This window comes from Muntiacus reevesi, chromosome X (assembly GCF_963930625.1).
Source record: "Muntiacus reevesi chromosome X, mMunRee1.1, whole genome shotgun sequence".
Classification (NCBI taxonomy): domain Eukaryota; kingdom Metazoa; phylum Chordata; class Mammalia; order Artiodactyla; family Cervidae; genus Muntiacus; species Muntiacus reevesi.
Genome location: NC_089271.1, coordinates 120,208,481 through 120,224,578, shown reverse-complemented (window position 1 = coordinate 120,224,578; position 16,098 = coordinate 120,208,481).

Sequence of the window (16,098 nt, the reverse complement as noted above, 5' to 3'; positions counted from 1 at the left end):
TGAGGTATGAATGGGGAAGATATTGTGTGGTTAGTTGCTCAGTCATGTCCGATTCTTTGCAACCCCGTGAATTCTAACCTGCCAGGCTCCTCTTTCCATGGGGATTCTCCAGGCAAGAATACTGGAGTGGGTTGCCGTGCCCTCCTCCAGGGGATCTTCCCAACCCAGGGATTGAACCCAGGTCTCCCTCATTGCAGGAGGACTCTTTACCGTCTGAGCCACAGGGAATTGTTACAATGCTATTGGACAATTGACCTGATTCTGGTTGGTTGGTTGGTTGAGAATCAACCTTTTCTCACACAAGAGTTCTGTGAATAAGTAAGCTCATGTGTCAGCTTACATGAGTATGTGACCACATGTGCTCTTGCACCTCTTTGAAGATAAAAGGGTTGTGGGGAGATTGCTGAAAGATAAGTAATGATAATAATGGCTTACCATGCTTTGGACACTGTGCTAAGGGAATTATATGTCTTCAGAAACTCCATATGAAGTACTGCCACTTTAAAACAAAACTGAAATTCATACATGCTGTTCTTTCAAAACATCCCACCCTCACGTTCTCCCCCAGAGTTCAAAAGTCTGTTCTGTACTTCTGTGTCTCTTTTTCTGTTTTGCATATAGGGTTATCGCCACCATCTATCTAAATTCCGTATATATGAGCTAGTATACTGTAATGTTCTTTATCTTTCTGGCTTACTTCACTCTGTATAATGGGCTCCAGTTTCATCCATCTCATGGATTAAATACATTTCTTCAGATCATACCGTAAATGTTAAGAGAGAGCATTTGAACTTCAGTCTTGTACTTTTAAAACCGCCTTACAATACTGCTGTACTTTCGAAACTATTCTATAGCACTGCTTTTCCATGGGAGTGGGTAGATGGATATTTGAGTATTCCAAACTGGAAAGAGATGCATGTTTGAACAATGTCCTTGGGGTAATAATGGACAAGATGTACCCCATGGACACTAAGTGTCCCAGTCCATTGTGATTCAGTGAGACAAGAATCCCTGCAACAGTTGTCTGGGGCTATGTTGTGCAGGGTCCAGAATGGTGATCCAAAGAAGATATCCTTTATGCTCTGTCTAGTACTTCAATTATTGAGGGGCTTTCCTCATTGCTCAGCCGGTAAAGAATCTGCCTGCAGTGCAGGAGACCTGGGTTTGATCCCTGGGTTGGAAAGATCCCCTGGAGAAGGAAATGGCTACTCACTCCAGTATTCTTGCCTGGAGAATCCATGGATGGAGGAGCCTGGTGGGCTGCAGTTCATGGGGGTCCCAAAGAGTAGGGCACGATGAAGACCAAGTTTCAGGAGCTAAAGAAGTTTTCAGAAAGTATAAATGAAAATATTTTCAGAATTGTACAGGGGACTTTAGAGAAAAATCACACACTAAAGCCAGAACAGAAACATATTTAATCAAAGTAATCATTCAGCTTGACGAAGCATTAGACGAGGTCTACTGTGAATTGTTTTCCCTTTGCACGTCACAGAGAAAACATCCAGTATTGTGATTACCAAGGTAATTTGTCTTAAGGTTAATAGGTGGTAAGAAAAAAAAAGTCATGTTTTGTTGTGTTCCATTCTACAGTGGCCAAAAGGTTCTGTTTGGCCTATATAGCATTTACAAAGAAGGTACTGGTCTAATAATCCCCAAATGACAATCCTGGTAACTTCACAGAATGACTTCTATTGTTGGATGGAACAAGGGAGATTCTAGGTAATAATGGAGATGATTACCTGTGTGACGCTCCTTGGCCTGGGAAACCAGGGGTTTGGATTTCAATTTCAGTTCTCCCACTAATTAATTGTGTGACCTGAAGACAGTCACCCAGTATATCTTGAGATCAGTTTTCTCACTTATAAAATATGGGAGTTGCAGTAAAGTTCCCGACTGCCTTCTTTGCCACTTTTTTTGTATGTGTGTTTATTTTTTTTAAAAAGATTTCACTACTAATATGTGGGTCTTTGCTCATTGTAAAAATGTTAAAACAATACCAAAGTGCCCCTTCAGCCTTCTACTTCATGTCTCTTCCAAGATAGAAATTATATTTGTAGCGTAATCTTCTAGATGACTGTCATATCTCTATAGATATATAGATATATGTGCATAGTTTTGTGGGGGTTTATTTTGAAAATATATACTGTAAAGGTGTATGTGATGTTCTGCAAGTGGATTTCTTTTTTGTTCGATAGCATGTCTTGGGGATATTTTATGTCGGTACATATAAACCTGTCTCAGTTTTTATAACTGATGCATTGTATGCCTATACCATTATTCGCTTAGCTATTTTATCACAAATGAAAGGTTGTTTACAATTGTTACAGTTAAAATTCTGCAGTGGACAACCATAAACATTGCCTTGCACAGATGTGCAAGTGTTTCCTTAGAGTTTATTCTCTGACATAGAATTACTGGGTCTGAATGTTTCAGTTTTATTAAATACTGTCAAATTGCTGTCTAAACCAAGTTACATACTGCTAGCAGTTTCATTACAACATTGTCAACACTATTTCATTTGCTGGTCTTATGGGTGAAAATGGCATATCTGCTTACTTGTAAGTTTGAAGTTTTTCTGTGCTAATTCTCTATTTGCATTTCCTTTTTTTTTTTAACTTGCTCATTCATATCCCTTTCCCATCTCTTCTAAAGGATTCATTATACTTTGGTGGTATTGGTAAGAAGGATAACTTTATGTTCATATAAATGTATATGCTTATAACTTTAAAATCATAACTGGATTATAGTTACGTAATTGTAGATTACAATCTCATTTCTTAACTTTGCTTATGATGAATATTTTATTCAGAAGTTAAAAATTCTTGACCATGTTAAATTTATCGATTTTTTTTTCTTTGTGATTTCTGGGTTTTAAGTCTTGCTTAAAAAGCCTTTCTCTCTTTTTACATTATTTCTGCTATATTTCTTCCAATATAGTAATACTTTTGCTTTTTTACATAGCTCTTTAATTCATTTGGAATTTGTGTTTATATTGTGAGGTAGAAATTTTTCTCTTTGTCTCTAATATCACTTTCATTCTGTGCATGTGTGTCTACATATATTTTTTCCCAATCACCAAGTGTCCCAACAACATTTATCAAAGAGCTCATCCTCTCCCCACTGATTTGATTCCTTGTTAATCACATACTGAGTTTCCATTTCTTTACATGGATCTAGTTTAGGACTCTATGTTATACTTCACTGATCTCTTTGATTATTTCTGTATCAATATTAAACTATCTGAATAACTATAGTTTTTATTAACATGTTTTGATATCTGAGAGAATAAATCTTTTTCTGAATTTCCTTTCTAAAATTGTCTTGATTATTTTTGTATAATATCTTTTCTGGGTGTGTTTTAGAATCAACTTCACATTCTACAAACATTCCTACATGGAATTTTATTGTAATTGCATTTAATTTATAGAATAATCTATAAGAATAGAAATCACATTTCTATACTAGAGATTCATCTCACTCAGGAAAATTGTAAGTCTCTTCATTTATTCAGTTCTTCTTTTAGGACCTTTAGTATAGCGTTAGAACTTTATATAGGTTTTGGAATGTATTATTAGATTTCTTCAGGTTTGAATATTTTATTGTATTTCTCCTAAGTACTTCATTTTTATCCTATTGCAATGAAATTTGTTTTCCTATTACATTTTCTGATTGATTGTTTTGTTGACTTTGCTCATTTAACAAATATTATTTGAGTGCCTACAATGTGCCAAAATGCCCTAGGAATTAAAGAGGAACAAAACACTTTTTTCTTTTGAGCTTCAGTAAGCTTTCATTGATTTATTTGGCTTTTTCAAGGCAAACAGTTATATTTTTGTCTCTTCCTTCCTAATAAAGTATTTCTTACTTATTTTTCTTCCATCCTTATATTGACTTGAACCTCCAGTACAATGCTGGGTAAAAGTGATGATATTTGCATTGTTTTATATTCCTTACTTTTATGAGATTTCTTCAATTTCATCATTAAATGTGATTTTTGTTGTATGTTTATGGTACATACTTTTAACAAATTAAGGGTACTTGATTCTCTTCTAAATTTACCTAATTTTTTTTTTGTTAGGAAAATGTTGCTAGGGCTTCCCAGGTGGTGCTAGTGGTAAAGAACCCACCTGCCAATGCAGGAGACATAAGAAACATGGGTTCCATCCCTGGGTTGGGAAGATACCCTAGAGGAGGGCAAACCCACTCAAGTCCTGGAGAATCCCATGGACAGAGGAGCCTGGTGGCCTACAGTCCGTAGGGTCACACAGAGTTGAACACGACTGAAGAGACTTAGCAGAGCACACGTGTGCTAAGGTATATTCCCCCAAATTCAGCAGAACTTAAAGTTTCATGGGATCAAGCCAATGAATGAATTTCTAATTTTTCAGTTATCTATTGACACCAATAGATACTTTTTAAAAAGTTTGTTTGTCTTTTAGCAATGACTCTAATTACTCACTAGTATATATACTTAAGTATTCATTTAAACAAAAATCTAAAAAATTTTAGAGTGTAAATATGGTTGAATCATATATACGAACTCCAAGGAACCACAGAAGAAATATCAATAAAATTTTAGTGGCAAGATCAAATAAGCTATAAAGTGGAAATTAAACTCCAAGATAATATAAACAGAACCTTGGAGAAAGACAAATGAAAAATGTGAAAATTCTTGAGATTAATTAACCCAAAGGACCACATTCAAATAGTCAGTGAGGTGTAATCAACATGGATAAGCATAACTTGAAAATATTTGTTACAATTGTAAGCTCAATGCAGTGAATAAAAGCAACAACATTTTATTAATACTAAAAGAAGATCTGCTAAACGAAGCAACAAAGGATTCATCTTAAAAATATACAAGCAACTCCTACAGCTCAATTCCAGAAAAATAAATGACCCAATCAAAAAATGGGCCAAAGAACTAAACAGACATTTCTCCAAAGAAGACATACAGACGGCTAACAAACACATGAAAAGATGCCCAACATCACTCGTTATCAGAGAAATGCAAATCAAAACCACAATGAGGTACCATTACACGCCAGTCAGGATGGCTGCTATTCAAAAGTCTACAAGCAATAAATGCTGGAGAGGGTGTGGAGAAAAGGGAACCCTCTTACACTGTTGGTGGGAATGCAAACTAGTACAGCCACTATGGAGAACAGTGTGGAGATTTCTTAAAAAACTGGAAATAGAACTGCCATATGACCCAGCAATCCCACTTCTGGGCATACACACCAAGGAAACCAGATCTGAAAGAGACACGTGCACCCCGATGTTCATCGCAGCACTGTTTATAATAGCCAGGACATGGAAGCAACCTAGATGCCCATCAGCAGACAAATGGATAAGGAAGCTGTGGTACATACACACAATGGAATATTACTCAGCCATTAAAAAGAATTCATTTGAATCAGTTCTAATGAGATGGATGAAACTGGAGCCCATTATACAGAGTGAAGTCAGCCAGAAAGATAAAGAACATTACAGCATACTAACACATATATATGGAATTTAGAAAGATGGTAATGATAACCCTATATGCAAAACAGAAAAAGAGACACAGATGTACATAACAGACTTTTGGACTCTGTGGGAGAAGGCGAGGGTGGGATGTTTTGAGAGAACAGCATATATATTATCTATAGTGAAACAGACCACCAGCCCAGGTTGGATGCATGAGACAAGTGCTCAGGCCTGGTGCACTGGGAAGATCCAGAGGGATCGGGTAGAGAGGGAGGTGGGAGGGGGGATCGGGAGGGGGAATACATGTAAATCCATGGCTGATTCATGTCAATGCATGACAAAACCCACTACAATATTGTAAAGTAATTAGCCTCCAACTAATAAAAATAAATGAAAAAAAAAAAAAGATCTGCTAGAATGGTGTGTGTCATATTGAGAATGACTGGATTCATGAAATAATTTGGGGCATCTATTGAGGTGATCATATAATTTTTGCTTCAATCTGTCAATTGCATTAATAAATAACCTAATATTATGCCATATTTGTTTCTCAAGAAAAATCTTATTTATCATGACTCATGATGCATTTTTCTTTTAATACATTGCTGGATTGGAAATGCTAATATGCTATTTAGTATTCCACATCTGTGTTCATAAGCAAGTTTAACCCTACAGTTCTCTTTTTTCTGCTATATTTGTCCAATTTTTGGCATCAAAGGTCAGCTAGACTTGCAAAATGAGTGAAAAATATTCCCTTTTTTTCTGTGCTCCAGAATATTTTATGGTGCATGCAAATGTTTTATTTCTTAAGAATTTGATATAACTTGCCTATTTAACTTTGGGGCCCTGTGCCTTTTTTAAGGGTAGATCTATGATTACTTTTCAGATTATTAATCCATTCAGATTTTCTACATCTTATTGAGTCAATTTTAGCAATACAGTTTTTCCTAGAAAATAATTCATTAAGTATTGATTTTCAAAATTTTAGTGTAATAAAATTAAATGTAACTACATTTAGTATAACATAAAATATCTCCCATATATTTACTTATTTTAGCTATTGTTTCAAACATTGCTAGTTAATGCCTTCTATCTGTTTTACTTCTTCAGACTTATCCAAAGGTTTATCTAATTTTAGTGGCTACCTCAAATAAAGTGTTTTAGGTTTTATGGATCAGCATTACTTATTGATATTTTTGTTTATTTTTTGTTCTTGTAAAAATTTCTTTGAATTATGTTTTGATATTTATATTTACTTTTACTATCTCTTGTTAAGTTTGTTGTTTTTTAACTAACATCTTGAATTTTCTTTTTGTTTGTATTTTTTATTAGAGGAAAATTACAATGTTGTGTTGATTTCTGCCATACAGCAATGCAAATCAGTCATTATTACATATATATCTCCTCTCCCTTTGAGCCTCCTTCCCCTCTCCCCCCATATTTAAAACTTTGATATCTCCTTTGAGAGCCATTTTGGCTGTGCTCCATAGGTTTTGCTACATGATGCTTTCATTCTTGTTCATTTCTAAATAATTTGCAATTTTAAATTTGATATTTTTCTTTAACCTGGGGTCATTGAAAATGATTTCTTAAATTATGTAGAAATTCTTTAAAAAATTATTTTTGTTAACCATTATTACCAATTTCCAATTATATTGATATGTTCTCAGAGTATGTAGCCTTTGTGTTTTCTGTTCTTCCTAATTTGTTAAGCTTTTTTGTAACCTTATGTACAGTCAAGTTTAGTCCAAGGCTTACATGTGTTTAAAGAATGTCAATTCTCTGCTTATTGCATATGTTCCTGTACATGTCTATTGTATAAAACTAATTGTGTTCTCCAGATTCTCATTTTTATTTATGTTTCCACTTGATTTGTTGCTGGGTTTCTGAAAGAGAGGTATGTGAAAGTTTCCCATTAATGTTGTAGGCTGCCAATTTCTTGTTGTTTTCCTATCAATATTTATTTCATTTGTTTCAAAGTTATGTTTTTGTGAATAAACTAACAATTAGTATATCCTCTTGGTGTATGGCAACCCACTCCAGTACTCTTGCCTGGAAAATCCCATGAATGGAGGAGCGTGGTAGGCTATAGTCCATGGGGTCGCAAAGAATCGGACACAACTGAGCGACTTCACTTCACTTCACTTCATACCTACTTTGTTTTTGCTAGCGTTTTCTTCATGTGTCTCCATTTATTTTCAAGTCTCATGTGTCATTTGGCTGAAAATGTGTCTCTTTTAAACAGGCTAATTATTTTTTAATAAGAAGACTTAGCTCATTAAGTTTTACTATTGATTATTGATATCTGAGATGACCTTTGCCATCTTGTTTAACCTTTTCTAATTATAATAATTTCTTGTTGTTTCTTTTCCAGCAACTTATTAAAATAGCATTTCCTGTGGTTATTTTTTGTTGTTCTCAGTAATTTTTTGGAAGTTTTGTATTTCATGTCCTGGTTGTTACCCTTAATTTCTTTAAAAATATTTAAGCATGTATTTTCCTTATATTTCTAGAATTTATAAGTTTATTTATAGTTTATTTTCCTTTTCTCTTTTCTTCTAAACCCCATAATGTTGCATGTAGAGTTCATCTGGGATTTAGTTCCATATTGTTAATATTTTTCAATCAATAATTATTTAGGCTTTATTATAATTTTTACTGGCTTCTTTTTATCACCATTGTTTCTTTTACTCATATCATCCCCTTGGGTTCATGTGTCATTTTGCTAGAGTACATCCTCCAATAATTCATTCAAAGATAAATTGCAATTGGTAAAATATCTGAGTCTGTGCATACTCAGTGAAAAATACCTTCATTTCACACAGCCCTCAACTTTCCAACTTAAATGTTGGTTTTTCTGAGTATAATATCTGTACATGTAAATTATATTTATTATACATTTGAAACTAATCTATCACTATTTTGTAACGTTGCGTATTGCTGATGAGTGATCTCATGCTAGCTTGATTTTCATCCCTGTGTGAGTAGCCTATTTATTACTATGGAACCTTTCACAGATTTTTTTTCTGTCCTTGGAGTTCTGAAATTCACCATGATGTGGTTTAGGTATGGACACTTTATTAAGCTAGCTTTCCCAGCAATTGGTGTATGGTATTTATTTGAAGATTTTTGTCTTTCCTCAACTCTGAAAAACTTTATACTGTTGTTGTTTGCTAGATCACTTTTTTCTTCAATTTTCTTTGTTATTCTTTAACTCCTATTTACAGTTTCTTTTTTTGAGTAGGGCATTAGTCCCGGTTCTTGAGTTTGGTGGGTCTGATTTGTGGTGACTGTTTCTCCCAAATGTTTGTAGATTTTTACTTTGTGCTCACCTTGGGTTTTGAGAAACCCTGCTTGCCTCTAGGTGATGTGTTTTTTTTTTTTTTTCCTACAGCCTGAACACTTGTCAAGAGATTGAGAAGGGACAGGACACACTGCTGGATTGAATGTGTAAATCATTCACCTCAGGGCATGGAGGCCTCCTGTTTCCCCTGGCTTTCTCCAGCCACCTGGGTCCTGGCCTTGCTTCACTAACCCAAGCATCCATAATAATTAGGACAAACACTTATTCTACCCACTTCCTGACACAATTGGGCAAAGGAGAATTAAGGAACCAAACCACTTAGCTGCTCAAATGGGATATTATAACAAACAATGGTTTTCCCATGGCTTCCATATACTACTTGGATCTCTTACCTCTGGACTTGGAGATCATTTAAAGTGATACCTACTTTATTAAACCATCCTCTACTACATATGTTTTAGGCAGTACTTTTCTCCATTAATCTTATTCTTTCCACCTTAACCCTAAAAAAGGATTCCTCAAAATTTGTTATGCAAATTATACTTCTTATTTTACATTTCTGTTGTTGAGATATTAATTTCAAACATATATTTCCTGCCATTTATGGGGATTTGGAGAGAAGATCAGGCATGTGAGCCCAGTCCATCTTTAGTCACTTTGTACCGGAATAGGCTAGCTATGGACCTACTTTCCTCTCTTCCAACTATAATCCAAGCTGCAATACAGAAACAATTTTCTAAGAAGTACTTCATGCAGATTTTTAAATTGTGAGCAAAGTTGAACAATCCATAAGATGATGATTTGTGAAGAATGTTCTGGGCCCAAAGGGAGGGATTCTAATAGACTATAAAACATGACCCGCAATTATTTTTAAAATTTGCTGAATCTAGATACAGTGCAGAATGTACCAAATTTTTAGATGCTTTGTAGGCTGATTGTCCTCATGGAACATTGATTTAAGAGGCCTGTATTTAGAGCTTCTATTTAAAAAGAATAAAGAAAGGCATAATTTTAAAATTCAAACTTGTAAACATCCAAGGCTTAAAAATTCAGCTTTTCCCACAGATCAGAGCTTGTCAATTCAAGATCAGATATGAATCCAATGTGTTAAGTGTGTTAAGGCAAGAATTTTTAATGGAGTCATGTCATACTGGAAATAGTGCTGGTCTGGCAGTCTGATGGCAGTGGGAAAAAAGTGTTTGGCAGCATCAGAATGGCTTCACTAAAGACAAAAGGACAAGTGATTTGCAGCTGAAAATTTCAGATTCACTATAAAATTAACATACACGCCTGATGGGTTCTCATCTAATAAAACTGAGAGTGGGTGTTTGCTTTCCTAAAGGCAAAACAACTTAATAAAATTAATCTATAGTGCTCAAAATGCTTAGGTACTACAAAATTTCAATGATGCATTTTTCATTAAATGAGTGGGTAAATATAATTGTCTATGCAAGAAAGTTTGAGTTCTTATTCTAATTTATTTAAATTAGAACAGAAGAACTTATGTAATGACTCATCTGTCTTGGGGAGACAGAGGAGGGAGCATTAGTTTGTTGTGGTTCCCATGACTAGATGAAGAGGGATGGTTTGAGTTCCATTTGAGCTTGATCTAACAGGACTCTTCCAGGACTCATTTATTCTTCTTAGATAGCTTAGCCCCAACTTGAAGGGCTAGGTAAACCCTTTACTACCTCCATCTAGGTTTACCAGTATATGCAGAACGCTACTGTTGTGCGAAAGTCAAATGAGCCAGGAAAAAGGGAGGTAGTCTAGAGCCTGGCCTTTGTATTACTGTCATGGTTTGCAGAGTAATCCTAACAAGGAAAAGAACAGGCCAGGGGCAGAACTAATCTAGCCAGTCCAGTGTTATGTGGATGTGTGTGTTGGGAGAGGGGGGTGGAGGGTTAAGGAGCAAGCACCTGCTTGGGTTGATGGAAAGAGGACCCAGGGACAGAGGCCTCTTTTCCCAAAATCTATGTCTCATCTGCCTGTCCTTTACACCAGAGATTCCAATGTTTGTCATTCAGTCCTTTAAGAAGTCTCCTATTAACCTGCAATTACTCCTGAGAAGGTATAAATTATTTAAATCTCACCGCTCCTCTCAAACTCTGGACCTGGACAGACTCATATCCAAATTGCAGTTATCTTACCTATCGTCTTAACTTATGTTAGTCTTAGTTTACGTATCTGTCAAATGGGGATGATAATGTCTACCTCAAAAGTTGATATATTAAATGAGAAAAGCAAATGTAGAAGTACCTAAGAAAATGCTAGACATACAAGCTGTGTCCTTACTTCGTTGGTATCAGTTAACTTATGAGGGAGGTGCCAAGGCAGAGTGTATTCAAAGTGTCTAGAGGAATGGGGTTCAGCCAAGAGAAGCAAGATACGTAAAGGCCAATACTGACTCAGAATTATTAGAAGGTTCAGAGAAGGGATATCTGGACCTGGGGCCTGGAGATAACAAGAAGCAGCAGTAGCACAAGCCTGCTATTAACCAGCATGATGGTTCAGAAGAGGGCTTCTTGGCTCAGCCTTGGTTCTCAGCCAGTGGAGGATGACTTTGCTTATTAGGTATATGATATTAGGCAAGTTATGAATCTCATTGAGTCTCAATTTCCTCCTCTATAAAACTGAGAGTATAATAGTGTACTCCAAAGAAATATTGTTAGGCTTAAATGAGTTCTTATGCACACAGTGGTTGGCACAAAGTAAGTGCTCAGTAAATATAACTTGCCATTAATATCATAAGCATCTCTTTTATTGTGATTATTACTTTTTAATAGCCATGTGCATATCTTTATTTTATGGGATATTTTAAAATATTTATATTTTTATTATTCTCTTTTTGGCCACATCGTGCAGCATGTGGGATCCTAGTTCTCTGACCAGGGATTGAACCCATGCCCTCTGCCTTGGAAGTATGGAGTCTTATCTGCTGGACTGCCAGGGAAGTCCCATAAAAATATTCTTATTTTTCTCCATAAATGATACTTAAATTCAGTTTAATTTCTGAGTACCCTGCTTCAACACTATGAATGTTACCTAATATTATTTCTTCTTATTATTATACTCCAGGGTTAACAAATTACTTGGAAGTTCCAGAGCACTCAGTCCTAGGACTAGATTTCAGGTGAATTGAGGAAAATTGAGGATTCTTTTTTGTTATCTTATTTCTTATTTCAGGGTCTTTTTAGGGCTGGTGGTACTCTCACCCCAAGTGTCCAGTGTGCCCTGTTTGCCTTTTGTGCTCTGCTGTTTCATATACTGTGCTTCAAAGTTTCCGTAGGGATGACTCCAAGACTCATTCATGCTAAGATATGAATGGGTATTAATTCAAATGCTGCACCTTCCATTGAATTTACACTTTTAATAAGGGTTTAATTTCTGAGTCCATTAGTTATTTCATTCCCTTCAAACTCCAGGGAAGGATTAGCAATAAACAAGTGGCTCATGTACAGACTTTTTATGGTCAATTTTTCATACAAACTAGGAAATGAAAAACAGCTTGTGATGGAAGAAGCTTAGAACGACATGACCAGGGCTTGTGAGAAATGACCTGAGCCCAAAGAGAGAGATTCTAATAAACCAGGAAAATGACTTTCTTAACCCCCATTGTTCATTGACGTCAACCCCAAAGGCACAGGCCCAGGTGCCTAACAGGTTTGCAAGTCTCACCAATTTAAGATCCTTAAACTTTGGGTTAGTTTCCAGCCAGATAAAACGAGGAAGCAGGAGTTTGACAATATGTGTTTTAAAACCCCAAATTAGAAGAATGAAGAGGTTCATCTTGACCTTTTGTTTTTGCCATTTCCTTCCCCATAATACGTTTAATCAGGTAAATGCTAAGTTTAGGGTCAACAGAGGATGAGAAGGTACTTTGGGTACCAGAATCAATTATTACAGTCTTTAAAAAAAATATAATATCCATATGCACTTTCAAGATAAAATTCTCAAAAACACTCCAAAGAAATTAGCCCTTAAGTGACTGATGTAATCTTCTCTAATCTAAATAGTCCCTTACAAATACATCCAAAGAATCTAGAGAGTTTAGATTGCTGAGGTTCAGGAAGAGATTGAGTGGGATGATGTATTTTGTGATTAGGCAGCTTGGTACACTAAAGTGCCATTGTTAGAACATAGACTTTAAGTGCTTTCCTCCGTGCATCCTTCTTGCTCCCCCATCCCTTGGTGATCTCTCTCTCTTACCCTCTGATGGCCTTTACTTCTTTCTGAATTTCCCCTCAAAACTTTAGACTTTTATTTATTTTTTTTTTTGCATTAAATCAGGCAAAGAAAAAAAAAAATCACACTGTGTTGTGAACGAATGAAGTAGCACAGCTCAAAAAGATATTTGTATTGTAATAAAGGACATAAAGTCCCAAAGATAGAATTTCAAGCACTAGTAATTATGGAGTAAGGGGCTTCTTGGCCAGATGGAGCTTTATTATGTTTCCTTTTACTATGTGCCTGCAATATTTAATTAGGCTCTAGTCACATCAACCTGGACTTTTTAATCATCTAGCTTGGATAAGAAGTTATAGGTACCAGACAGTAGCTGATGAGAAGAGGTTCCCACTGGGTTCGAGGTGGAGTTAGCAAAATGTGGCACATATAGGCTTCTAATTGTTTTCAAGCAGGCTTTGTTCACCAACCCAGGAAATTGAATAGTATCCGATATTCATTCAACACGTACTCAGCAAGTGCTCTTATGTGCCAGGTACAGTGTTAGATGTTGAGTTACAACAATTAATAAGGTGGAGTTCTTTTCTTGGAAGAGCTTAGATTCTATCAGGAGAGACAAGTAAACATTGACAAATACGAAGTGATTAAATGGTTAGCCATTTGAATAAAATATCTGAATCCCTACCTGACCTTTTATACCAAAATAACTTCCAGATCACTCAACAAGTTAAAACTCTAAAAAAGAAAAAAAACATAAGGTACTATACAAAAACATGAGCTATTGTTTTTATAATCTTGCAATGAAGGAGACTTTTCTAACTAAGCATGCTACAAAAATCAGACACTATTAAGGAAAAGATTGACACTTTTAACTACACAATATTATTTTTATGGCAATAAATAAGCAAACAAAAAGGCAAATGACCAACTAAAGAAAATCATGTCACACATATAACAAAGGAATTTTAGAATCCTTCTTAAAATAAAAAACAGTTTTAAAAATATATATGAAAAACTTTTACAATGCATGAAGGGCAAAGATCTCATAGAAAAAAATGGACAAAAATTTCAATAGAAAAATAAATATTCAACAGACCTAAAAAGTTCTACTCAAACCTGATGATAATTATTTAAAAACAAATCAAAACAACAAGATATAATTTCCCTACTACACTTAAAGCATGATAAAGTTTAACAAAACCTAATATTTCCGAGAATGTAGGGATTCACAAACTCTTGATCATAATCAGTTGGACTATAGCTTATGGGTATACTTTTGGAGGGCAATTTGATGTAATAATCAAGATTGCAGAAGGCCATACTCTTTAACCCAATAATTCTACCTCTAAGAATTATCCTAAGGGTATACAAATATGAACATGCAAATACACATTTGTAAAAAAATGTTCACTGTTAACTCTAATAGCAAACCAAACCTAACTAAAGTACAGAACAGTATGATCCTGTTTGTGTGTAAAGAGAGCATGTACAGATATTCTTATATATGCATCAAACATTTTTTGAAAAATACATAAACTGTTAAGAGGGATTGCCTCGAGTTTAAGACTGTGCTGGAAAGGATATAAAAATATTCTACTTTTTATTTCATAATCTTCTGCAATATTTGTATATTTTAACCCTGAGCACTTATTACTACTATTATTCTTATTAGATAAATACTGTTTTATATGTAACTGAAATACAATAACACATGTCAACAATAATTATACATACCATACATATAATTATGAAGGTAGATGAAAAGCCAGATTAAAATGCAAGCTGCTTTACTAGCACAAGGGCTGGTGACCTAAGCCAGATAACAGAGCTGTGTGCATGTGGTGGTGGTGGGTGAGGATTACTGGAGGGAGGTGGTGTCTGTGCTGAATTTCGACAGACAGTGAAGAATTAGGTGAAAGAGAAAGTAGGGGTTATTCCAGGTAGACAGCATATTAACATATTAGAAGTTGTTGGTTTGGGCTGGTGTGTGGTGGGAAGTGTTAGGATGGAGGGTGCAGGCAATTGAACCTGGAGATGGAGTTTGAGAGTGGATATTATGAAGGACTTTGCCGATCAATCTAACTACATTACCAAAGTCTCCAAGAGTAGTTTTCATGGAAATGATGAACTAAAAGGTTCACACTGTGGTGTAGATGAATCAAAACAGGTATTTGCATTTTGATAAGGGACAGAATGTTCCAAAGGTCTAATTTCGGGCATTAGCAATTAGGGGGAAGGAGTCTTCTTCATGTCCTTCAATTCACACATTTATGAGAAGATGACACACCTGGTAATCTGGATATTAGTCCATCCCATTTAGTGAGATGTCTGCCACCCTACTGGAGATGGGGGAAGATTCTATTTTCCAGAAGCCCCCTGCTCTGGGACTGGTTAAAAGAGGTTAGGGGAGAGAGGGAGGCTTCCATGGTAACAAGTCAGTTGTGTTCAGAACCCTGCAGACATTTGTTGCTGAGAGGAAGTGGAAGGCAAATGGGGGTCCTAATCAGCCAGGTCAGCTGGTTCCTCTCCATTGACCCTACATGGTAAAGGGAAAAGTGCATAGGTTTTGGAGTCAGACAGACGAAGATTTTATACCGGCTTTGTCACTTGCTAGCCCTGCGACCATGGGCAATTTGCTTAATCTTTCTGAGGTGCAAGTCCCATGAGAGATTGTGTAAAATTGTACATACAAAGCACTGAGCACTGATATGTAGGGAGTAATTGATAAGTGTTAACTTTTATAATCATGATTATCCTCTCTTCTTCATGAGCCCACTAAGCATTGCCATGATCTTTGTCATATGGAGAAGGAAAGAGCAACCCACTCCAGTATTCTTAACTGGAAAAATCCCATGGACAGAGGAGCGTGGAGAGCTATAGCCCATGGGGTTGCAAAGCGTTGGACATGACTGAGCACATATGCATCTATATTTACGCATTGTCATATTAAGAATAATTATCATTATCCATGCTTACCCATGAATCTTACAGAAGCTCTGTCTTTTTCTCCCAGAAGTCCACCAAATACTACTATTATTGTTGTTTTTGCTATTACCATTCCTTCTTCCCTATGAGCCTACCATGGGGTATTATTCTTCTTGTTGTCATTATTATTATGGCAGTCACTAACATTTGCTTCA